Source organism: Hipposideros armiger, unplaced genomic scaffold, assembly GCF_001890085.2.
Source record: "Hipposideros armiger isolate ML-2016 unplaced genomic scaffold, ASM189008v1 scaffold_133, whole genome shotgun sequence".
Taxonomy (NCBI): Eukaryota; Metazoa; Chordata; class Mammalia; order Chiroptera; family Hipposideridae; genus Hipposideros; species Hipposideros armiger.
In genome coordinates, this window is record NW_017731483.1 from 1,411,148 (window position 1) to 1,437,701 (window position 26,554).

The following is a 26,554-nucleotide window of genomic DNA, read 5'->3' on the forward strand; positions in this document are numbered from 1 at the left end:
GCTCAAGTGTGCTTTCTCTGTCTTTCCTGACTGGGAAAAATCCCATCACGTCTTCTCTAAGAACCATGAATCTTTCCTTTCTGGTGCTTTTTAGAATTACAATTTTACACTTGGATTGTTTGGTCAATGTTGGTGTTCCTGTGTCCTTCAGGGTACTGTGAACTCCGTGAGTGCAAGGACAGGTCTGTCTCAGCTCACCATAGTGCCCAGCACAGCTTCTAGCACATAGTAGGTGCTCAGGAAATACGTGTGGAGTGACTGAATGGATGAATGCTGAAGGATTTGCGAGGCTGATCTGGACCTTTATAATAGCTCGCTCTGTGTTGCCCAGTGCCTGTGCGGTGTTGGGGAGACAGCTGGGCACTGTGGAAAGACCGTCACATTTGGCATCAGACAACCTGTGTGTGCATGCTGGCGCTGCTATCCACCCCCCACCCGAGCCCCCGTGTCCTCATCTGTGAAATGGGGCTGATACTGTCTCAGAGGGCTGTTTTGAAGGTTGGCATGGAACATTCATATAAAGCATTGAGCATAGGAAGCCACACTGAATAGGCACCCACTAAATTTTGCTATTTTATTATGATGCATGTGAAAATGTAAAATGCTATATAGTCACATTAAAAACTGGATCTTATTTAAGTCAGGGACTGTGTGTTTGAGGCCAACGAAAAAGTGGGTGATCTTCGTCTGAGCTTCATTGAATGGGTTTTCTAAGTTAAGTAATTGTTTCTAGGCCCCACCCACTTACTGGAGAATCTGATGGGCGCTGAGAACTCAGTGGTGAGCCTCACTTCGGCCTTGGGGCTAGGCTGTTGTCCCCAGTGAAGTCCTTGTAGCTCCGTGTTGTCACTGCTGGCTGTTGTCCACCTCCTCACCTGGCTGTAAGCTGGGCCGGCCCACAAGGACAGGCACGTCACCTATTTAGCATCTATCATGTCCCAACACCCAGCACAGAGCCTGCAGACACTTAGTAAGATCTGTGAGTGATGGAAGGCCTGTGTCCAAACACCTAGCATGGCCCCTGGCACATTGTGAGTGCATAGCAGATGCTTTTTGCATGAGTGGGCTAAACAAATGTAAAATATAACAATTTTAGATAAAATCACGACTGAGCCTCTAAATGGAACAGAGGGAGAAGACATTAGCAGGCACCTGTGTGGAACGGATTGCCCCAGTTCAGTACTGGATTTGAAGGCTAGAAATGCCTTGGTTTTCCCATGTGATGAGAACGCGTTTCCCTTCAGGCTCCAGGGACACATCTTTTAGCTTAGAAGGCAGGGTGGTTCAGTGGAAAGAGCTCTGCCCTTGACATGGGTGACCCATCTCTGATACTCACTAGTAGATGACCTTGAACTAGTCATTTAGCTTCTCTACACCTTAGTTTTATCATCTATGAAATGGGGATAATAATATGCCTCCCCTGCTTCTCCATGGAGTTATTGTGGAGATCACTTGGAAGAGAAATAGATTGAAGTAAAAGGGCTTTGAAAAGTTGTAAGGAGTTACAGATATAAGATACACCCGAAACTAAGCACGGCGAGTAATTAATTCTCGGTTGTTCTCTCAGGGCCTTTGGATGTTTCCAATAAACATCTTCATAAAAGACACAGAGATGTTGTTCATGTGGGCGATCCGTTCACCCTCCTAATAAAGGAGGGCCTAGTATTAGATCATAGCGCCGTGAAAGTGGCTAGGCAGGGGGCTGAGGTTTATTGACCCTAGCAGGCTGTCTTACAGAAGCATCTCGAACAAGAGGTAGTTAGCCATGTCTTCCTCTCACCTGTCAGATGCCTTTCGCAGGTGTCAGACCCAAGACTGTCCACAGCTAAACTCTCAAATGAGGGTCCCAGGGTAGAAACTTGTGGGCGTGGGAGTTAGTGGGGGCTGTCTGCTGTGAGCAGTGATTCGGGATCCAGGTCTGCAGGGGGGCCCAGCCCTCAAATCATGGGTTGGTAGGTTTGGGGGCTGGGGCAAAGCCTGGCACACCATCTCGAAATATGAGTGCCCAGATGGGGCCAGTCTACAGCAGCCCATGAGCCGATGACTGGGATGCCCACATGCAGAGCTAATAGTACTTATTTTCTGCAGAAAGGGCTTTGTCTCTTCCCAAGCAGATGGGCAAGTATTCAGTTGAGAGCTCAGGTTTCAGCAGGGTGGAGATGATGAGTTGGGCTTGGAAGGTTTGGGGGCCCCAGTGCTGCCCCTCACCCCACCCCAGCTACCACATCCTCAGAAGAATGACCACTGGGCTCCTGTGGATGCTAAGATTTTAGACCATCCGGCTGGCTTTGTCCTGGCTGCTCATGACCCTCTTTGACGTGTGGCCGTGGCAGGCCCTAATTCTAGTCTTGTGGCCTCACAGCAGAGAAAACAAAGCGATTGGTCCTCGCTGAGCCCCTACTGTGCACCAGGCAGGCACTGTGCTTGGTGCTTCCACGTGTGTACCTGAGAAGGCAAGGTGTAGTGGAAAAAGCTTGGTCTTTTGAGCTCAAGAGACCCAGGTGCAACTCTCAGCTCTCCTGGGTGACCTTGGGTGGGTCACTTCTCTTGGGGCCTCCCTTCCCTGATGTGTAACATGGAGGCTTGATAGCAAACAGCCAGCCTTGTTTTGAGGACTAAATAAGATTAAAGTGTATGGATCTGGTGGCCAGTGGATGCTTAGCAGATGCCACAGAGCGGGGAGCAGGGTACCCAGTGGGGATACGGCACAATTCTGTTCTGGTATGAGGTGGGGCCAGAAAATTGCAGAGCTGCCTTCTGAGAGCTGCTGTGAGTTCTGGTTTCCATGGATGAGGACCTCTGCTGTGTTTGAGTCACCTGGATGGCTCTTTCATTGCACACTTATAAAGCCCGGTGCTTATAGTTCAGGCAGGTGGGTATAACTGGGAGAAGGCCTGCTCAGGTCTACTTCTGTATACAGACCACATCCTAGAAGTCCCTCCCTTACTGTTAGGAAGCTTCAGACTTGCTGGGGATCAGTGGCCCCATTGTCTAAAGAACACAGGGACCTCTGGGAAGGAAAGGAATGAGACTCTGGTCCCTCCCTCTGGGGTGTGACATTGTTAGAACATGTCTGAGGGGTGGCATAGCCCTGGGTGGGGCCCACTGCGAGAAAGGGCAAAAAGAAATCCCAGGGAATTTTGCTTGATGTGGGGGCTCAGGGCTTGGGGTGTCGAGGGGAGGCTGGTCTGGAGATGGGAGCTGATGCTGGGCTCCTCTCCTCTCCCCTGACACCATGGTTGGAGTCGGGGTGGTCCTGGGCATGGTGGCTGTGTGTATAAATGCAAACTGCAGGTGCTCAGTATTGAAACCGGTAACCCTCAGTTTCCATTTTGGCTCTGGCCCAACTGGCTGCTTCAGTAGCCGCCATAGCAGCAGGCTAGAGCTGCAGGGAGCTGAGGCTGGACGCTGGGCCTGGTTCAGAGGTTGGGCTGCATCCCTCGAGGGGTGCAGATGAGGAAGACTCACCAGCCCATCAGCATAGACCGTCTGGGGGTCTGGGGAGCCCAGGGCCAGGTGTGGCTGGGAGAACCCCTGAACTGCCCTATTCTTCTCATCTTTGAATATTCCAAGAAATGTGACCTTATTCGTTCCCCGGTCTGGTAAAATGCAAAGTGCAGTTAGTTTCTCATTTAGTTCTGATAATAACCTTATTTAGTAGATACTAGCCCAACAATTTTATAACAAGAATTACAGACTTTATGCAGTGCTAGAGTTGACTATTTCTTCCAAATGCATCATCCAGTAACAGCCTGGTAGGAGAGAAATTCTTCCATGAGCCCCATTTATACATGGGGAAACTGAGGCTCAGAGTGATGAGCCCAGGGTGAAGCAGGAAGGAGAGACTTACTAAGTCTGCTAGACCCTAAGCCCAGTGCCCTGTGCACTGCCCACAGTGCTGGTCACACTCTGGTCTAGCCAGATGGGCTCTGTGGTCCTGGACTCTTGACTGGGTTCGCAGGGATCCACCCAGAAGCTGGGGCAGTTATCTATCACAGCTGTTACCGAAGACCCTTCGGTCAAGCCCTGGAGAAGGTGGAATGGTTCTAGATGGTGAGGTGTGTGTATAGATGCTCTCAGCTTCACGGATGCTGAAGTGTTTCCTATTTCATCTTCCTGAGCACCTCCGGAGAAACTGCCAGAGGTGGCTGTCTGTGAGACGAAGGCAGGAGCTCAGAGCAGCTGGCAGTCCGGACCAGTATCCATACTGCAGGCCACCTTCCAGCTGGCCACATGGGAGAGGTGACCTCATGCTGGACATTGAGTTCCATTTAGGAATAAGCACGAGCACCTGCCTCCTGCCAGGCTGTGGGCATCGGAACATGACCCAGACATGACCCCTGCCCTTAGGAGGAGGTTCACCGGACAGGGTGGGCAACTCATTCACAAGCAAATGACCCTAGCAGAATGCTTAAGAGCGAGCACTGACTCTGGAGCAGGACTGCCTGGCTAACTCCTTACCAGCTTTGTTAATTTTGGGCAAGCCCAGTATTCTTGTCTGTACAATGGGGTGACAATCATAGTACCTACTTCATAGGATAGTTATAAAAATTAAATCAGTTAAAATTTGAGGAAGACCTCATCCACTGCCCAATATATAGGAAGTGCCATAAAAGTCTTTGTCAAATAAAATAAATGGTACAAGGCTGATTTACATCTGCTCTTAGGGGAGGCACAAGTAGAGGAGCACGAAGGGAAGGCACCGACTTCTCCCTGGGTGCAACCTGGGAGGGCTTCATGGAGTAGGTGACCTTCTAGCTGGCCTTGAAGGACAAAGGTGGAGGGTGTGGGAGAATCCTGTGGAAGGACTAGCAAAGGTTGGGAGGTGGGACTTGGAGGGGATGATGCTGAGCCAGTCAGATGTGGCAGGCATACAGGTGACCAACTGCAAGATATGTTGTGGAGGGAGAGCTGAAAGATGGGGAAAAAACAGCCATCTTTGGGCCTGCAGTGTCAGAAAGTAGATTTTTAAATCAATCGCTGCTCACCGAGTGCCTCCTGCAAGGTCCTGGTCTAGGACTTGCTGTCAGCAAAGAGGCTTCCTGTCAGCTAAAGCTGGAGGATGCGCCAGCTTGGGAGCAGAATAAGATCATCTCCACGGACATTACAAAGAAAAGAAGGTGGGTTAAGCAGATTCGGAGTTAAATCTCAGCATTGTCATTTTGTGGGGTGTGGCTTTGGGCAAGCCAGCTATTCCACGGAGCCCGTTTTTCTTTCTACACAATTGGGATGTGGACACCTGCCTGGCGGGATGGCCAGAAGGTAAGGATGAGAGGACTTATCCCAAAAAGCCCCAGCTGGGGCTGTGACACCACAGATGCCTGAGAACATTTACCAGGAGTAGGACCCAGCCTTGTGTGACTCCGCTTAGATTCAGGAGTGAGTCTGCCATGAGAAACCATTCTAATTTTAACAGTTGAAAAATGACTCAGGGTCTGAAGAGGGCCCGGCAGTGATTTCAAAGCTTACTCCAAGTTGGGTCTGTAGGTGGACTAATAGGTGCCATCAGCTTTACGTTTCTCTTAATGGCTTTCTTGATGAAGGGAAGCACCAAGTCGCAACTATTGTGCTGGAATAACTGTCGTAGAACCTCGACAGCCAGAAGCCAGTTGGGCAGACTTAGCCTTGCAGGCTGAGGGCGGAAGACTGGCGTTGATGTCCCCAGGCCTGTCCGTCAGGCTGATGGGCGGCCTGTCTAGCTGCAGAGGTTTTCCTTTCTGACGTGGGATGAGCCGCAGCCTGTGCCGGTCCTGGTGGACCTGTATTTGAATGTGGCAGGATTTCTGGCAAGAATTAGGCATCTACTCTATTTCCAGAGACAGAAAAGCTCCTGGGGGCCACTGTCATTATGGATTCCAGTGATTGAGCAGGCCGTCTCGAGAGGACCGAGCTCTTGCTGCCCAGCTGGGACTCCGAATGGCTGTCCTTTAGAGACCTGCCGGGTTCCAGCCCTTTTCCAGCCTGCCACAGCACAGTTCTCTGAGCGGTGACGGGCCATTGCTAACACCCATTTGGGTGGAAAATATTCTGAAGAGAGCAATGCAGTGCTTTTCTCACACCCACTGATAAAGAAGTTGATGTATAAAGACTCAGCTGGGTTTTTACTGAAATGGATCTGTTCTGGGTGTTTAGAGAAAAAGAGTTGTAACGGCTTAGGGGGAGCTGGAAGGAAGGAAAAGGATGTGTTCAGAATACAGGCGTGGGTCTGAGAAGGCCCCACCCCGGGGTCTTTATGTGTGAACTGGGTTCTCTGAACCTCGGTTTCTCTATCTGGAAAATGGGGAGGGGCACCTGCTCTGACTCCCCTCCCAGGGTAATTTTATGCTTAAATCAGATAATGGTGCTGGTGAGCCATGGAGAAAGTCAAGATAGGAATATCTGAGATTGTGAAATATTTCTGTAACAGAGCCCACACTGTGGCGGTTGTCTGAACGAGGGAAGACGGAAATCATGAAAGCGACAGGAAAACCAGCTATGAACATAATAGGAACTAAAGTAGGTCTCATTTAAGTTTCAGGAAGAAATAGGGCAGTGGATGTAAAGATTGAGCTATCCTTGTTTTTAAATCAGAATTTACTTTTCAGGGCAGAAAAGGGGCAGTTGGATTCTTTTATCCTATCTAAGTTAGAAGTCAGAATGTCAGAGGAGATTTAAAGCCTACAAAAACATGCAAATAAATATCTCCTGAACAGGTTTTCTTATGTGGTTTGGATGTATATAAGAAGCCAGTTTAAAAGCTTCCAGATCTCTGTACGGGATAAATAATCATAATTGACATGATAGTGTTAGGAAGAGCATAACAGTGCCACATTCTGAGCCCTCTGGAGGAAGGCCAGGCTAGGAGACGTCTGGAAGAGAGAATATTTTAGAAGTTGACACTGGCCCCTCTGCTGGCTGTAGCAGTTTGCTTTCTCCAGTCCAGCTCCTCCTGTTTGGAGCTGTGTAAGTTCTTCTAGAAACCTGGGATGTGGGAATCCTACTTTATTACCTAGGTGCCTTGGGAACAGACATGAACTTGCCTAGTTAAACCACAGCATGTCCCAGCATCAGCCCCACCAGCATCTTCAGAGTGAATACATTCCGTGGGCTTAGCCTCTTGTCCTAAGCACTTTATGGTAGTAAATCATCTACTTCTCATCAAGACCTCACGAGGTAAGCATTTTTATTGCTCTCATTTTTCAGATGAGAGAACTGAAGCACAGAGAGGTGCCATAACCTATCTAAAGTCACATGGCTAGTAATTGACCAACTCAGACCAATGCGGTCTGATCCTAGGGCTCACATCCCTAACCATTGTGCACCGCTGCCTTTGTGTCTGACTTCTAAAGGGACCTCAAAAGGTCAAGCTGTCCAGTCACCTCACTTCCCACAGATAAACTTATAATCATCCCCATTTTACAGATGAGAAAACTGAGACCCCATGTTGTAGATTGAATGTTTGTGTCCCCCACAATGTTTATATGTTAAATTCTGACTCCCACTGTGTTGGTATTTAGAGGTGGGGCTTATGGGAGGTGATTTGGGGTCTTTGGGAGGCTCTGCCCTCATAACTGGAATCAATACCTTTATAAAAGGGACTCCAAAGAGCTCACTTGCCTCTTCCACCAGGTGAGGTTATAGAAAAAGGTGGATGTGTATGAACCAGGAAGCAGACAGACCCTGACCAGACTCTAAATCTGCCAGTGCCTTGATCTTAGACTTCCCAGCCTAAGTATTAGAGTAGAATTATGAGAAATTCCTGTTGTTTATAAGCTACCCAATCTACAGCAGACCAAGTGGACTAAGACACCCATAAAGAAGGGGGCCTTGACCTTCTAAGCCACACAGTGGGATTGCAGGAGAGCGGAGCTAGAACAGGTCTTCATCACAATAGCGACCTTCTCTAGAAGATTTCTGTCCTGACTTTTGTTTGTCTTTCCTCTTCCTGAGAGAGTGAGAGCAACATCAACATCCAGCCCACACTGGGCTCTTCCTTCTCTTGCCTGTTGTGCTGTGCACGCTCCCCTTCTAGAACCCGTATATCGTCCTCTTGTTGCCAGCCTCACCCTGGCAGCCAGGACCCTTCCCCGGCGTGCCCCTCCACAGAGGGCTGCACAAGGGTTACAGGTAGGTTGGCAGGAACCTTTGCCAGCTGTGAGTCCAGTGTGGGTGCTCAGAGGGTGGTCTGAGCAATTAGGAAAGGAAGTGGTGGTCTCTGGGGGTCACTCTGATTTATCCAAGAACATGACCTGCTGGACTGACCTTGCTTACTCTGTTGGGACAGCTACTAGACTGGCTAGGTAAAGGAAGCTGGGAACTTAGCAAATGTGAACTCCACAAGGTATTTGACAAAAATCTCCTGTAATTTTTCAACTAGGTAGAGAAGATGGCCCCTTTAGGAGCATCTGTTGTTTGACTCTCAAACCCAAAAGGTGTTAAAATGCAACTAATCTGTGATGGTTGTTCACAGGACTCTGTTCTTTGCTTGGACCTTTAAATTTTATACACACACACACACACACACACACACACATACACACACACACACACATACACACATACACATATATTTAAAAGAAGGTATACATTCTTTCTTTAATCAGTAATTTGAGTAAGTTTATAGATGTCATATTGGTCAAATTTTGCTGATGGTGTCAAGCTATGAGGAGTACAAATATTTTAGATGACAGAGACAGAAAACAAGTTTCCCCTTGTTACATTCACCCAGTTGCTTCAGGATTCCAAGATTTATTTCTCAGGATTCACGGTATCATCTGGCACTTGGTTTCAGGACAGGACCAAGTGGGTGAGGCTTAAAGGACTGTTGATGTGCAGAGAGACTGAGGCCCTAGTTGGCCTTGACTCATTATGACCTCTGGAGGGAGGGAGCAGTGGGGGTCTGCTGCTTCGCGCCTGTGTTGGTATAAATTCAGGCCACACAGGTAGGCTGGAGTCCCTGGGTCACTGAGAATGGGGCGTCTTTCAGGGCATGTGCTGGGAAAGGCAATGCCAGTGAGACCATCGAAAGTGTCCACAGACTACAGAGAAGCTCCTGTTGGTGACCTTAGCTTTGTCTTAGATTGCTCCCCTCCCCCGCCTCCTTCTACAGACGCTTGTTAAGACCACTGTGTGCCAGGCACTGCAGTGGGCTCTGGTGGGCAGTCTCGAACTTGGTCCCTGTCCTCATGGAACTGACGAGCCAGTGTCTTCTGCAATATGTGTGTAGTTGGTGCCAGGGGACTATGGGATGGTGCCATCGAGCTGGTTGTGGGTAAAATCCAGGCATCCTGAGGTAGGCAGCCATGTGGCCAAGAGCTGTTAAACACACAGGTGATACCAAACGGAGGACCCAGGAGAGGAAGGGCCGTTTTGTGGCGTCGTGCTTTGGGTGGGGCAGTTTGGGGAGGAGGAGAGATGCAGCACCTGGCCTTGAGGGAAGCTCAGAATTTCATTCTTAGGGCTGGGAATTCAGGCAGAGGCCATTGCGTGGACAGAAGACAGATCTATATGGAGAGCAGCACTGGGGTACAGGTTCTCTCTACCACAGACAATGTTTTTGGTAAATGTTATTGTAGAGTATTGCAAAATATATTTGGTTTTGATCTTTTGGGATGGGTCCATTATTTTGGAATCACAAGCCTCCTTTTCCAGAATGAGGACAAATGAGGATCAATAGATATCATTGAGTACCATGAGCGATTTCTGTTTGGGGACTTTTAGTCAATATTGCGCCAGTGGAGTCTGTCTCCACTATTGAGCTTTTTCCTGCTGGGAAGGCAAATGCATACTTACAAGATTATTTGCGTCTTTTGAAAAACCATCCTAATGACAAACTTTCATATTTGGAGAGTTTGTGTTAAATGAAAAAAAAAAGATAACTTGTAGTGCTTTTATCTTCTTGTAGAACTAGTTTGTGTTTATTGTAGAAAAATTGTAAAATGCAAATAAAAAGAAGAGAATAAAAATCACTCACAACCCCACTAACATTAATCACCATTGATATTGTGGCATATATCATCACACTTTTTGAAAAGCAAAAGTCAGATTATCTGCTGTTTCGTATTTGTCCTTTTTTCTTTAACTTTGTATCAGAAGAGTTTTCGAGGACATAGTTAATTTGGATAATCTTGTGCTTTTGCACATGTGGGTTGTTTCCAGTTATTCTGTTTGTGATTTTAAGCAATGCTGCAGCAGACAGCCTTGAAACAGAGTATGTGTCCCCATCTTCACCATCTTCTTGATTAGTTCTTTAGACTAAGGGTATGCAAAATTTTAGTATTTTAATGCATTGCTCTCTCCGCCATTTCTGACGAGCTTTCTTTGGAACAGAGTCAGGTGCTTTAATGTGCATCATCTCGTTTAGCTTTCACAACATAAATAGGAACTATTATTATTCTTGTTTTGAGATAAAACATTGGAGGCTTAGAGAATTTAAGTCACTTGCCCCAAGACCTCAGAGCTAGGACACAGAGGGGATCAAACCCTCTCAGCTACCTGCAGGCCCTCCCCTGGAATGACCTCAGACAGCAATGGATGGTGGTGGTGGTGGGGTGGGGGTGGGCTTCCCTGGAGTACATAACTGGCAGTTATTAAATAAAAACAAAACAAAAAATGTTCTTCCAGTTGGGTGGTTGATAGCTTTTATTTTGTACTACTTCGTTTATCAGAAAGGTTGAATGTATTTCAATGTTCAATGAGCCCTCTCTTTTAGTGAATTGACGTCATATCTGTTGCCTATTTTTATTAAAATGGATAGCTCTTTCCTACTGATTTGTGAAACTGCTTTTTATACATTAAAATTCTTCCCCCCTCCATGTATGTGGCACATATTTTTTTCTAGTGTTTTCTCTTGCCTTTTAATATTATGGGTTTTTTGTTTTTTGTTTTTTGTTTTAGCTGAGCCATTCTGCTACCTGTTGGCAGCTCAGCGGCTGCTCAGCTCAGGCCGGGACTCGAACTGCTGTTGCTCAGAGCTCGCACTCTTGAGCAAGCTCTTAACCAACTGAGCCACTTGGCCGGCCCTTATTATGTTATTTTTTAATGCAAGTTTTTTTTTTAATTTCACATAGCTAGATTTATTTGCATGAATGGTTTCTGCTTTTGGTGTCATGCTTAGAATGTCATGCAAATACTCCATGGCTTTATAAATAATCCACTTAGGTTTTCTTTTGGTTACACTAGTGGTTTAATTTTTTAATGTTTAACTCTTTGTAATATATTTAGAAGTTATTTTTTAATGACATGAACCTCTAATGATACATATATTTTTCCAAGTGATCAATCCACTGTCCCAATATCATTTGTTGAATAACTTATTTCTCTGCTTATGGAAATTACACTGGAAATACTTGCTCTGTTTCTGAATTTTCTCTTCTTTCCCATAAGTATGTCTGGAGCTTTCTGGGCCAGTGTCCCACTATGTAAATCACTTTAGCTTTATATTAGACTTTAATATCTGATAAGGCAAATCCTCTCCATAATAGCACTTCTCTTTTCAAGGATTTTCTTACTATTCTTACTTGTTTATATCTTATGCTAGAAACTTAGAATCAACTTTGTTGAGTTCTAAAAATAATAATAAAGATGTTTTGGTTGGAACTTGGTGAACTTAGAGATTGATTTGGGGAAGATAAAAATATTTACAGGATTGAGTCTTCACATTCAGGAACAGAGTACATCCTTTCTTTCACTCTTACTTCTTTTACATTCCTCTGAAAAAATTGGTAGCTATTCATTCATTCAACAAATATTTCTTGTGCAGCTCCAGACATTGTAGCCTTTGCCATATAAATCTACTCATTTCACTAATTACTCATGTTTTATATCTTTGTTACTATTGTGAGTGATATCCTTTTACTTTATGATGGTTCTCCTTCATTACTGTACTTTCTAACTAATCACTGCTGGTATGTAGGAAACTTTGATTTGTGACTATGACTTTCATAACCAGCCACCTAACTGAATACTCTCATTGGTCCCAATAATTTCCCATGGCTTTCCTTGGTTTTTCCAGGTCCACAGTCATGATTTTTTGCAAGTAACAATTCTTGTGCCTCTTCCTTTCCAATATGTTTACCTTGCTCCTTTGTCCACAGATTGACTTGTCAATTTTGTGAACAGAACTGGGCAGAAGTCATGAGCACAGGCATTCTTGGTTGATGGACTGGCTGCTGTTTTACAATTGCTGGGCACGCTGGCTGCCATTTCTGACAGACTTAGTTGTGTCCTGGAGGTCCTGTCTCAACTCATGTACTAAGCGCGTTTGGTTTTGTTACTTTAGATCAGAAACGAGTGTTGAATTATAAGTGCCTCTTCAGCATCTCCTGTATGAACTGTTTGCATTTCTGCGTCTTTTCAGTAGGCAGATGGACAACTTCGTATCTGCAGCTTGGCTGTAAACACCTTGAGGGTGGGGAACTGTCCTCAGGGCCATCTACAGTCATGCATCCCCAGTCAAATTGAGACCCTGTGGCTGAACAAAACCATCCCAGTGCTCCCCTCAGTAGGTGCTCGGTCAACATGTGTGTTGGAGCCAGTCATTGGCGTATTCAGTCACTTGCATGACTTTTAGGAGGAGGCTAAAGATCCCTCAAAATTTGGAGGTGGGGTAGCCGTGGCGCCTCACCTCAACATGTGCACTAATTAGGAGGCCGTCAATATGAGGAGGCATTTCATCCAGTTTTCCAGATGAGGTTAGTATCATGTTTGCCTCATGGAGGAACTGAATCACAATGCCACAGACATTTAAATTGCAAGCCATAAATGCTTGTCAAGTACTAATTGCAGCCATTCTGAGCTCTGGTATTACCAACCTCATGATCATGCCAGCTGCTGGGTGGCAGGCAGGCTTTCCAGCAAAGCACCTTGCAGGAAAGGTGCTGCCATGATGGTGCAAATTTTGTCTGAGGAATTAGACCCACTTTCTAAATAAATAAGTGGTTAGGGAGCTAGGTGATGAGCAGGACAGTGGTTGGAAGGGCCCCCAGGACAGTACCAGTTGATTTGGCCGAAACGAAGTTGTTCTAAAACAATTTGGTTGAAAACACTATGATCAAGTAAAAAGTAGGTCCAAAATGATGAGTTGGCCCAAACTCCTAACATTGCATTTCACGTAGTGGTGATGTTGGTGCATTATTTATTCAGCAAATGTTAACCATCCACCGGGAGCCAGGTGTTGTTGTAGACAGTGGGGATATGTTAGTGAACAAAACAAAGATCCTCCATAGAGAGCTTAAGTGCTATGAACAATGCGTAAATAAACACTACATCTTAGTTAGCTGGCCATAAGCCATGTCAGGTGGTCATGGTACTAGAAAAGCAAAAATAAAGCAGATTAAGGGGATGAGTGTTAATGACTTAGGGGCTGGGTGAGCTCCCGTGTGTGTAGAAAAGGCCCCTCTGAGGTAGCATTTGAGCAGAGATTGAATAGAGGGAGACAGAGAGCCCGTGATGTTATGACATCCAGGCCAGCGGAGGAGCAGCTATGGGGCCCCTGAGGCAGCTTACTTAGGGAATTCGAGACCAGCCAGGAGGCCCTTGGGGCTGGAGCAGAGTGATGGAGGTGCTACCGGATCAAGCTGGAGAAGGGGAAGGGTTTCGTAGCCATGGGACAGTCAAGGATTTTGAGCAGAAAGATGATGTGATTTGAGTTGGGTTTTAGGCCGATTTTCCAAACTTTGTCTTTAGGCATTTTGGGTTCATTTCTCAATTTTTTTTTTCTTGGCAGAGCAGGCATAATTGGTTGAAAATGACAGAGATAGAAAACGATAGAAAAAGTGGCCAACAGCTACCACAAAAACCTGAAAAGAATTTTGAAAAATTGGCAACAATGCTTGAGTACTTATAAAATGTTATAAGCCTGTCTCAGATGCCCTCGGATTATTAATATGGGAAAAGCCAATGAGTAGGACTCTTCATTTTTGACCAGATTGTTGTCTGGATCGAGCCTTCACCTGTCCTGGGGCGGGCCAGTGTGCACTTTGCCAGATACCTCCCTTTGGACAGGAGCCTGGGTCTGGAGGCATATTAAGTGGTTCAGACCTATCTTCTTGAGCTGAAGATCGCCACTGCTGATGGTGGGACTTGGACAATGGCTTCACATAGTGCACTAGGCCTCTGGGCCATGTGAAACAACTGTTTCATCTTTAGTGCTGCCCCTATTTTATAGGCCTGTAAGGCAGGACTGGTTGGACTGAGGGCTTTTGTTACTGTGGCTTTCATGGGTAGGCACGCTCTTCTCCTCAGAAGAATGCCGAGGAAATCCCCGTCAATTCTGGGCTGTGTTAATTGTTGATGAGTTTAAGCAATTTGTGAGATCAGACAACGTCACTGGACCTGGGCTTGGGAATCCTGTGGAGGGTTGGCTGTACTTCCCTCCAGAAGCAAATTGTTAGGCTCCTTTTGTGTTCCAGGCACCATCCTGGGCACCAGAGGGAACCGCGGAGCAGAGCTTATAAAGCCTTCCTATTCCCTCCCTAGAGCAGCGGTTCTCAACCTGTGGGTCGCGACCCCTGTGGGGGTCGAACAACCCTTTCACAGGGGTCACCTAAGCACATGGGAAAACAAAAAGATACTTACATTATGATTCATAACAGTAGCAAAATTACAGTTATAGAGTAGCAATGAAAATAATTTTATGGTTGGGGGTCACCACAACATGACGAACTGTATTAAGGGGTCGCGGCATTAGGAAGGTTGAGAACTGCTGCCCTAGAGGATGATGGAGACCAAAATGACCAAACATCATGAACCGTGCAAGGCCCACAGCACCCGAGGGACGGAGTGTCTGAGTGTTAAGCAAAGTTTATAAACCTCTTTGCTGCTTTCCAAGAGGATTGATGTGGCATGTGTGAATGGCATTTGCAGTGGCGACTTGTAGGCCCCAAATGAGGCTTCGTCCTTACAAAAAGCCTTCCCATTTGTCTCCTCCTCAGCAGGGCTCCGTGTGACCTTCAGATATAGCAGCTGAAGAATTAACTCTGAGTGTAGGTCAGACGGGGGCTTGTTCACTGCACGGTTCTTTGTAGCAAAATCAAAGTGATATCGGTGATGATGCAAGGTTTCCATGTGCAGTTATGCCTCGTTTATTCAGGATTTCAGGATAGGAATTGAACTACGGCAGTTATTTTCACAGAACCAAGGTTTCTGCATTTGAACATCAGAAGCTGTTTTCTTTTAAAACATTGGCCATTTTGTGGTCCTTTCTAAAATATTTGTATTCCCTTTTTTTTTTTACATTAAAATTTTTTTCCATCGTATGGTCCCTGGTGGAAAAAAAAAACACAAGAAAATACTTACAAGCAATTTGAAATTTCTCCCTCAATCTGCTCCTTTCAGAGAGTAGCACTGTTAACATCCCACCTTCTATGATGTGCTGCTTTTAATTTAATCTTTTATAGATGATTCAAGGTCTTCATCTCAATTCTCATTAGCTGTGATCTCCTTCACTCTGGGGAGTTCCGTGGGGGCATGTAGGACTTTTGCCCCTGCACTATGAGTCTTGAGTATAAAAAGGGCCATGTGTAGTTATCTATTTTGTTGTGTGGGTTTTTTTCTGTTTGTTGTTTTTTTTTCATTCTCTTGGTGCCTGCTAGCACTTCCTGCTGCTGTATGGAAACCTTCCTTGTATGCCTTTTGCTTCCCTCCATGCACCGTATTTTCTTAATTCTAAGATGCACGTCTTCCCTTGACATTTTAACATTTCTGAAACCGGGATGTGTCTTTCCAGCAGGCAAAGGAATGAGTTTTCATGACAATTAGCATCATCTGTGTATAGATGGGGTTTCATCTATTTTCCACCTCAGTTGCTATGGTCACTTGCTTCGTTAGAGACCTTACACTCGCTTGAATTTTGACTTGCACTTGGATTCCTACATTATTGCTGATTATGTGTTCTAAAAGATTACACTGTAATGAAGTAATAGAATTATTGTGAATGCAGAAGATTGCTTGTCACACGCCAGGCTGATGATTAAAGGCAGCAGAAATTGCCAAATCTCTCAGAATAGATCATAGGATTGTCAGAGTTAAGGGAGGTAGATGGGACCGAATTTTGTGTAATGGAGGAATAGCAAGTGCCGAAGATTATGAAAAGCTTAGGACTGATTTTCAAACGAAACTGTTTCATTTCTATCAATAGATACTTTAATTAGGGGAAAAATGAAACTACAAATAACCTAATAGGGAATTCAGATGAAAGTCCGTTATCCTGAGGATTGTCTGAGAATTAGCCTGTCAGTGTGAAAGATGCTAAAGGGGTCAAGGTCATGAAGTCTGGGTTATGAGCAACAATGTGTCAGCATAATGCTCTGCATGTCTGGCCAAGGCAAGCACTGACTTGGAAGGACCATAAGAATCTAAAACTGAAGAAGGCTTAGATTAAAATTAAGAGTATGATACTGAAAAACAAAGTGGTTTGGATAAACCTGTGCTTTTTTTTCATCAGTAAAAAAATTCCTGTGATTTCACTTATAAAGGAAGAAAACCTGTCATGTGCTACAACTTTGATGAACCTTGAGAACGTTATGTTAAGTGAAATAAGCCAGTTACAAAAAGACAAATACTGAATGAGGTATCTAGAGTAGGCAGATTCATAGAGACAGAAAGTAGAAGGGTGGTTGCCAGGGCTTTGGGTGGGCGGGTAGGGGATGGAGAGTTACCGTTTCATGGGTATAGCGGTTCCATTTTGCAAGATGAAAAGTCTCTGGAGATTGGTTGTACAGCACTGTGAACATACTTAACCTTACTGAACTATACACTTAAAAATAGTTAAGATGGCAAATTTACCACAATTAAAAAAAGTATCTTTGTGTTCTTTTGGTGAGGGCACCACCACTCACAGTTCTGTAAACAAGTAATCTTTGACCTGTTCCCTCAGGCCCCCAGACCTTGTAGATTTTATCTCCTATTTCTCCAACTCTCACCTTCTTGCTATCTGTTCCATTATAGCCTAAGCTACTATCAGCTTCCCCAGACTGCTATGATGGCCTCTTAAACTGTAGCCTTGTGGCTTTCTTTCTGTCCTCAAATACTTTTCCAGATTGAACTATTCAAAAGTCTGATTGTATCAGGCCCTCAGTTAAAAGCCTTCAGTGATTAGGGCAATACAAATCAAAACCACAATGAGAAGCGTTTTCACACCACTAGGATGGCTAGAATAAAAAAGTCAGATAATAACAAGTGTTCGTGAGGATGTGGAAAAATTGGAACCTTCATCTACTGCTGATGGGAATGTGAAATGGTGCTGTCACTTTGGGAAAAGTCTGATCGTTCCTTGAATTATAGAATTACCATATGACCCAGGAATTCCACTCCTAGATATGTACCCAAGAGACATGAAAACATGTCTACACAAAAACTTGTACATGAATGTTTATAGCAGCATTATTTATAATAGCCAGTAAGGTGGAAAGAATCCAAGTGTCGGATGAATTGGTAATGAAAATGTGGTGTATCCATAAAATCATACACTATTTGGCCATTAAAAGGAATAATGTATTGATATATGCTACAACATGGATGAACCTCGAAAATATAAGTAAAACAACAAGCCAGTTATAAAAGACCACATATTATATGATTTAATTCATAAGAATGTTCAGAACAGGCAAATCTGTAGAAGAAAGTAGACCAGTGGTTGCTTAGAGCTGGAGACGTAGAGGGTGGTTTCTAAAGGGTATAGAGTTGCTTTTGGAGGTGATGAAAATGTTCTAAAATTGATTATGCTGATGGTTGCACATGTGTATGAGTAAAATCAAAACCATTGAATTGTATACCTTGAATGGGTGAATTGTGTAATACATGAATTATATCTCAATAAAGCTTTTTTTGGTTTGTTTTTTAAAGCCTTAAGCGGCCTCCCTATGTTCTTAGGAGAAAGTCCAAAATCCTTCAGTTGCCCCTTGGGGTCTTGCCTGCCTAGCCTGGACCTTCCTCCCTGTCCCGTTTCAGCTGGAGGCTGCACGCATGGCAGGCTGCCCTTGGCTGGACTGCATCCTTTCCACACCACCCAGTCACTTGCTCAGTTCTCCTAAGTGAGTTCTCCTAGTTCTAGCTGGTTGGGATCCCAGCTCAAACATCACCTCCTCGAGGAAGCCTTTCCTGCCTCCTTGTACTAGGTTCCCCATGATATGCACTTACTGCTTCCTGCATGTCTGGGCTTAATTGACTATGCATGCCAGCCTCCTGTCCTCGGTCTGTCCTGTATTTTCTGTGTCCTCAAATCCTAGCAATCATGCTCTGTAAGTATTTGTAGGATGATGAACCAGTAACATCTTAGGTATTGAGATTTATTGTTCCTGAAATGACTCAAGGAAGCTTAGGACAAAACAGAATGAAATTGCAGCTAATAAAATGACTTAATTAAACTAGTAATTAAAATATTAATTTTTAATTAATAATAAGTAAATAAATAAAAATATTAATTAAAATAGCGTGTTCTATAACCAAAAAGAGATAGACTGATCAGTGGAACAGAAAAGAAAGTCCAGAAGTGTGCCCAAATAAATGCAATCATTTCTTATGTAAGAAAATGTCATATGTAAAATAATTGAGAAAAGCTGACTTATTCAACAAAGGATGTTGAGGATGATTGGTTAATTGCATTTGAAAAGTTAAAATGTTAAAATAATCCAATTAAAACAATGGGCAAGCACAATGGAAAAGACTGATAAATTTGAACACAATATTTAAAAACACCTGAAAATCAAAACCACCATTATATTAAGTTGGGCTCCCCGGAAAAAGGCTCTGATATGGAGAAGTGCCTGCAAAAGGTTTACTGGGGAGTGCTCCAGGGAGAGTCAAATGTTATCCAGAGAGGATGGCAGGAGGGGCAGAAGGAGAGGCAGTAGCATTGCGGTTTCAAGCCTCAGGTCATCCCATGGGGAGCCCTGGAGCTGGGATGGCCCTTAATGTGCTGTCCCAAATTGAGGTAATGGGCCTGGGTCTTTGTTTCCCTGCATTGCCAGTCACTGGCTGCAGGCTGCCCCCTGGGACGAGGCAGTTCCCTGAGGCTGAGAGCCAGTTCCTGTAAGGGACTCAGTTATCAGCCATCAGCAGCAGATATTCCCAGCAGTGGTGGGGACAGGCATATGGGCCCCCGCAAAGTGGACCTGGGTGGAGCCCGTCAGGATCCACTACAGCCACAAACAACAGCCAGAGTGAATAGTTCCAACATAGAGAGCTCTTAGGTCGGATGCCCCAGAACACTGACTCTGAGCAGAGATCTGCACGCAGGAGGTTTACTGCATGCAGGGATATTTTCTGGAACACACCTGTGAGGGAACGAGGAAGAGAGATGGGGCTGGCGGAGAAGAAGAACTTCCAGGCAGTTGAAGCAGAGTCCTCAGCTGATCACCCAGGAAGCTCTGAAGCTAGGACAGCCCCAGATTTGTTCTAAATCAAAGCAAGGGTACAGGGTCTTTATACCACCATGTGGAACAGTTACTGGCTATGGGATATCCCTGGGGAGGGGATGTAAACTGGGGTAAGGCAGCTCACTTTGGCCAAGGGCAGTTACTGGAGAGGGCGCAGTTGCGAGATCAGCAGCCAGCCCTCCCCAGAGCTGGGGACAGGTGTCTGGGTCCTGAAGGGAGGACCTGGGCAGTGCACCACAGAGAGCATCCACCCCTTCCAGTGCTTCTGCCACTTGCATTCACTTTCTTTGACTAGTCAGCTCACTCCCGTCTGGAGGCCTTCTCCAAAATTCTGTGGTCTCTTTTCCTAGGAAACTTACAAGGGGAAGTTAGTGAGCTATATTTCAACTCCCAGCACAAGGGCTGGTTTTAGGGGACACCTGATACTCATCATCTCTCTCCTTTGTTATCTATTCTGGTTACCACAGCCTGTCTGCTGATGTAGGTGGTTTACTAAGTGAGGTGACCTTGAGGGCTATGGGTCCCTGAACACCATGTTTTTCTCAGGCCAAGAGTGCTGCACTGTCCATTTACTGTCAAAATTGGACAAAGGACCACTGAGACATATCTCAGTGGGTCACCTGGGGACATAACCACTGGGTGGGTCTGTAGACCTAATAGACTCATTATGACCTGGATCTGGGCCAAAACTCCTTTTATTGACTATAGCCCATATAATTCCATTCTAACGGGGGTGAGGGGTGGGGGATGGGACATAATGATCCTTTGGGTCCCCAGATATCAATATCAATTCAGACCCTGTGCTTAATGACCTTCAAAATGTGTGGGTCTTTCTCTTTCCCAAGTTTATGATTACCGGAATAAATTCTGTGCATCCCTCTGGGGAAAGACTGAGGGCATTGTTATTACAGATACTTGCTGAGGTGTTATACAGTCCTTCTGCATGGGAATCCCTATCCTCTCCATTAGAGGTTTTTCGGTCTGAAAAATGTCTCAGGTCCATCAAATGGGCAAGGGGTTATAATTTGTTTAGTGGGACAGCTGCTTTCATCCTCCTGATCATCTAGTCTTGATGTTTTACTTTTTGGTGGTATAAATTAAGCACTCTTGTTGGCTGCCCATCTATCTTTCCCCTAGGAACACTGTGTTCTGTTAGCCATCTTCCAAGATCTCTGTGGAACAGGTCCCTCGGACTGCCCCTCTGATCTTGCCGCTTATTATAATTGCACCCACCTTGCTTCTAACAGTTAAGTGCTGCTGACTGGTTTCTTATTAGTTGGGATCCATCCTGTCATCACCATTGTTGTCAGGGAGTCCAGTCTGTAAAAGCATTTTCTGCCATCAGCTCTGGTCTCCAGAAGAAAGCTACCACAGAGCATCTCAGTGGTGCTGGTCCCCTCCACCAGGTTCCCCCGACTCCCAGCAGAACATGGTCTCCTGGTAGGTTTTCTGGCCTGGATAGTATATCCACTCTAGAATGCTCATTTCTCTACACTCTTTGATCCCTTCTTCCACCATTTTCATGAGAGTTCTGGCATTTCTGCTTCACTTAGTGTGGGCTAGGAAAGCAGGTGGCCCCTAAAAGTTGAACTAGGTGAGGAAACAGATTCTCCCTTCACAGTCTCCAGAAAGAACCAGCCCTAGTGACATCTTGACTTTAGCCCTGTCAGATTTTGGACTTCTGTCTCCAGAACTATAGGAGAATATATTTGTGTTGTTTGAAACCACTAAGTTTGTGTTGATTTGTTACATCAGCAAGAGAAAACTAATGCAGACCTGTACAGGAAATTCACCAAAGAATAAATACAATACAAATGTCGTTAAAATATATATACTCTAGTTACACATATATATGCTAGTTATCAAAAAATCCAGATTAAAGCAATAAGACACCACTTTAACTTATCATGTTGATAAAGATAGACAATGGTAATTCCCATTGTTGGTGAGGATTAAATATGCATTTTCATACTGCTGGTAGGAGTGTTGTGTAAAATTGTTAGAGCTTTTCTGGAGGGTTATCTGAGAATATTTATCAAATGACTTTAAAATATGTATCTTCTTTGATTTAGAAATTCCATTTCTAGGGCTTTATTTTAAGGTAATGGTTGGAGCATAATCTATGATAGTGAAAAATGGGAAACTCCTAAATATTAAAGGAGAGAGGACTGGTTGAATAAATATTGATACATTTATACAATATTTTCTGTATCCAGTCTTGACATAGAAAAATATTAATGACCTATTATTAAATGAAAAAGGCAGGTCATGAAATAGTATGTATAATATAATCCACATTTTATTAAATTACTCATATAAAATGTCTTAAAGGATATGCACCATAACTTTAGTAATGGTTACTTCTTTTTTTAAAAAAGATTTTTATTAAAAATATAGCTAACATACAATATTATATTAGTTTCAGGGGTACGCCAGAGTTATTCAACATTATATACCTAAAGAAGTGATCAGCATGATAAGGCCAGAAACCAACTGTACCACGCTTTCACGATATTAGTGACTATATTCTCTGTGCTGTCTGTACGTTACATCCCCATGAGTTATTTGTTTTCTACCTGGATATTTGGACCTCTTATTCCCCTTCCCCATCCCCTGCTTTTTAAATTTATCAATTACAGTTGGCATTCAATATTATTTTATATTAATTTCAGGTACAGCATAGTGGTTAGACATTTATATAATTTAAGAAGTGATCCCCCAACTAGTCTACAATAATACCCACTTAGCACTGTATGTAGTTATTACCATATAATTGACTATATTCCCTATGCTTTTACTTTACATCCCTGTGACTATTTTGTAACTACCAATGTGTACTTCTTAATTCCTTCACCTTTTTCACCCTGGCCCCAACTCCTTCCCATCTGTCACCCCAACAAATCTAGTACCCATCTGACACGATATATAGTTATTACAATATTATTGACTATTTTACTTATGCTATAGCCTACATCTTCATAACTACTTTGTAACAACTAATTTGTACTTCTTAATCCCTTCCCCTTCTTTCATCCACACCCCTGACCCCCTCCCATCTGGTAACCATCAAAATGTTTTCTGTATCTATGAGTTTACTTCTGTTTTGTTTGTTAATTTTGTTCTTAAATTCCACATATAAGCAAAATCACATTGCATCTGTCTTTCTGTGTCTTACACTCCACTCAGGACAGTACCCTCCAGGTCCATCTATGCTGCCACAGATGGCAAGAACCCATTCCCTTCCACGGCCAAGTAATATTTCACTGTATATATGTACCACCTCCTCTTTATCCATCCTTCCATTGACAGACACCCAGGCTGCCTCCACATCTTGGCCATTGTAAACAATGCTACAATGAACGTATGGATGCACAGGGCCCCTTGCGTTTCTTCAGATAAATACCCAGAAGTGGGATTACTGGGTCCTTCATTGTCTCCTCTTATAGCCTTTGTTTTAAAGTTTATTTTGTCTGGTATAAGTATTGCTACCCCAGCTTTTTTTCTCATTTCCATTTTTAAGAAATACCTTCATCCATCCCTTTACTTTCTGTCTTTGTCTTTCAACCTGAAGTGAGTCTCTTGTAGGTAGCATATGTAAGGGTGTTGTTTTCTTATCCATTCAGCCCTGGGGCCTAGGGTAGCTCCACAAAAAGCCAGGACATCCCGAGGCCTGCGGCCTCCTGCTGGGTCCCTTAAGTTTCAGCTGCTGATAAAGCCTCATGCATTACAAGAGTTGGGTGAGGCAGGGTCTCAGAGAGTCACTAGAATGGGAAGAGTTGTGGTTATCAGGTTAATATAAACTCTGGTTTGGTGCCAGTGCTGAGCCTGGAGGAACTCAGCAAAAGTCTCAGAGCATACATGGCCAGTTGCTGGTCACCGAGGGCCTATGGACTCTGATAGTTTTTCAAGAAAGAGTGCAATACAGGAGGGGCTGGCAGATCTTGGAAAAAGTGCCTCCAGCAGTGTGTGAGTTGGGTGGAATGGGGTCCCAGCTGAGTCAGCAGGGTGGAGATTTGGAGTTCACCAGACCAATCAGATTCAGATTTGGCTTGTGGGGGCGGGCTCAACAGAGGAAAGATGGTGCCTGCCTGCGGGCAGCTTAGGAGGAAGACCCTTCACTGGGAAAATGCTGACTGTCCTCCAGTCCTCCCTCTGTAGCTACACACCGCAGTCTGCCCCCCGTATGTCTCCAAGGCCCCCCGAGTCACCATCCATCTGCTAGAGCCCAAGGTGAATGAATACCTTGGAGTGAGTGAGTCTGTGTGTGGGCCATTTATGAGGACATCTGTGTTTCCCACAGCCTTCCATCTCACCCAAATGGTCAGAATCCCCAGTGTTTTTCACAGCCAGATGTTGTAGGAGGGGCTCCTCTTCCTAGCACCAGTACTCCAGACTAGGGAGCCTAATGTGGGGTGGCTGGGGTCCCTTGCTCCTCCAGGGGAAACCTCTGTGGCCGAGATATCCCTTCTGATTCTCAACCATCACAGGGAGGTTTGGGGCCCATTCCGCGTCTTCACACCTCCTACCAGTCTCGACATGGCTTTCTTCTTTATATTTTTAGTTATAGGACTTCTGCTTGGCTAGACTTCATTCAGATGGTTCTCCAGGTTGGTTGTTCTGTAATTGAGTTGTAATTTTAATGTGTTTATGGAAGCATGCAGGCACAGTGTTTATCTACTCTGCCATCTTGGATCTCTAATGATAGTGGTTATTTCTGATAATTTAACTTCATTTTTAATCTATATCAGAAGTCAGCAAACTACAGCACCAGTTTTGTTTTGTTTTGTTTTTAAGCCTGCAAGCTAAGAATGGTGTTTATATTTTTTAAAAAGTTGTTTAAAAAAAAGAATATGTAAAGAAGAGAAGGAAATGTAGTCATAGCTTAGTTGATACACTACAAAGCCACCATACCTGAAGAATGGGATAGAGGTGGGAGCTAGATTTTCATTGCATATCTTTTATATTATCTTTATGTTTTAACCATAAGTTTGTATTAATTATCAAATTTTTAAATTAAAAAGTCCGTAAAGTGAAAAAAAAAAGAATATGTGACAGAGACCATATGGTCTGCAAATACTAAACTATTTACTGCCTGGGCCTTTACAGAAAAAGTTTTCTGACCCTTGATGTATATCTTATAATTTTCTGCAGTGAATACCAAGGTTAAAAATGTAAAACAAACAAAAATGTATACAAATTTTCATAGTGTAGTGGTTTAAAGTAAATAGGTCATTGGAGAATTTTTTTAAATACTAAAGGGAGGATCATAAAATGAAGAGATGAACAAAGTAAGAACAGAGAAATGTATGCAAAAGGTATTGTACCATTGCTAAAAGTAAATCAGAAATTTGGCTCTGTATTCGATAGTGGCCAAAGCAAGAAGATATACATGATCTATAATATCAAAACACCCCAGCTGCTCAAGAGAAGTATAATAGTTTTTCTTGTCTGAGATAGTACTACCTCTGAAGCTTTATAAAGTGAATTTTTGGTGTGATCAGATTTGGTATTTTTTGCCAGAGGGAGAATAAATTCGCTTTGAATATATGGAAGAACAATTCTCATGAATGAAATTCTTAAATTTCAGGGCACGACATCTTTTATGCTGCCCAAAGCCCTTGCCTCCTTCCTTTCTGTTTTTTGTTGGTTTCAGATAAGGGTATTCTGGGTGAGTGAGTTGGGAGCCTACAACTTGTGTGTATGTGGCCTGTGATCATTATGAGCCATAACTGTTACCATGTAGCATTTGTGAGATCACATGTTGCCTCCACCCCGACCCCACCACTACCAGTCCCAAAATCAGGGCTTTCTCCCTGCTGCATGACTTGAACAAAGTGCTCGGCACACATAGACCTGGAGGACACTGTCACTGGTTCCTTGGAAGAGCCATTTTTTAGGATGCCACATTGCAGAAAGATGGCTCTTTGAGCAATAGATGCTGGTTCTGCCTTTGGAGGGTTGACAAAGTGATGGATTAGAGCAAGCATTTGTCTGCATGTGGAGGGGCTGCTGTAAGGTAGATCCTGGTGACACCATCTAATGGGAAACGTTAGCCCATTTTACTTGTGTTAGCTTGTTGACTCCAGCATTCATTCATTCAACAACGAGGCATAAGGCAGTGGTTCTCCACTGAGGCTGTGGATATAGAGCACCTGGATAGCTTTGTAATTAAATGTTGTTGCCTAGACACCACCCAGACTTGCTGAGTCAGAATGTTCTGGAGGTGGGACCCCAGGCATATGTATTTCTAAACATCTCCCTTGGAGATTCTGATGTTCATCTGCAATAGAAAAACCACTGGTGGTGGGCCTTGGGTTTGGTGTTTGAATCCTGATTTCCTTGCTTATTAGTCACGTGACCATAGGTGAATGACTTCTCTGAGCCTCAGATTTCTCATCTGTTAAATGGGTTAAAAGGAATACATGTAATATATGTAAAGTACCTAGCATGATGCTTAGCACACAGTCAGTGCTTGGCAACAGCTTTTGTGACTATCACGGTCAGGATTATCATTGAGTTGGCTGAGTTGGCCCTCAACTGGGTCCTGGTTCTAATAACTGAACATTGGTCTTTTTGTGCCCATGTCTTTCTCCTAAAACTGGGCCCCTTCCTTATATCTGAATCCTTGGCCTCGGGCCTCAAGTCTTGAGAGGATGCAAACTCAAGAGCATATAAACTAATGAAGAGAGAAAGTGGGGGAGGGAGGTAAGAGAAATTGACATGGACACACTTTGTGAATTACACTTGTCAGAATTGTTTTTAATTCCATTAAGAAATATGCTCTCTCGGGCCAGCCGAGTGGCACGATGGTTAAGAGCTGGCTTGGGACACCAGAGGGCCCCGGTTCAGATCCCACATATGCGGGCCAGTGACACTGCCCTCCACAGCTAAGATGCTGAACAACAGCTCAACCTGGAGCTGGGCTTCTGTGAGTCGCTGGCGCCGGTGTAGGCTGCAACCCCTGTGGCAGTGGGCTGCCATAAGCTACCATGTGTGGCTGGCAGCCAGCGAGAGCGGCCAGCAGCCACCATGATCAACCGTCCAGAAGCCAGCGACTGATCTGCCTCACCCGGGAAGGGCAGAATGATGGCGCCAACGTTGAAGCAACGTCCTCCACAACTAGATTGAAGAACAAAAGGACAGCAACTTGTCTGTTCCCCTTCCCCCAATTCCCCAGCACTGTTCCCATCCCCCAATTC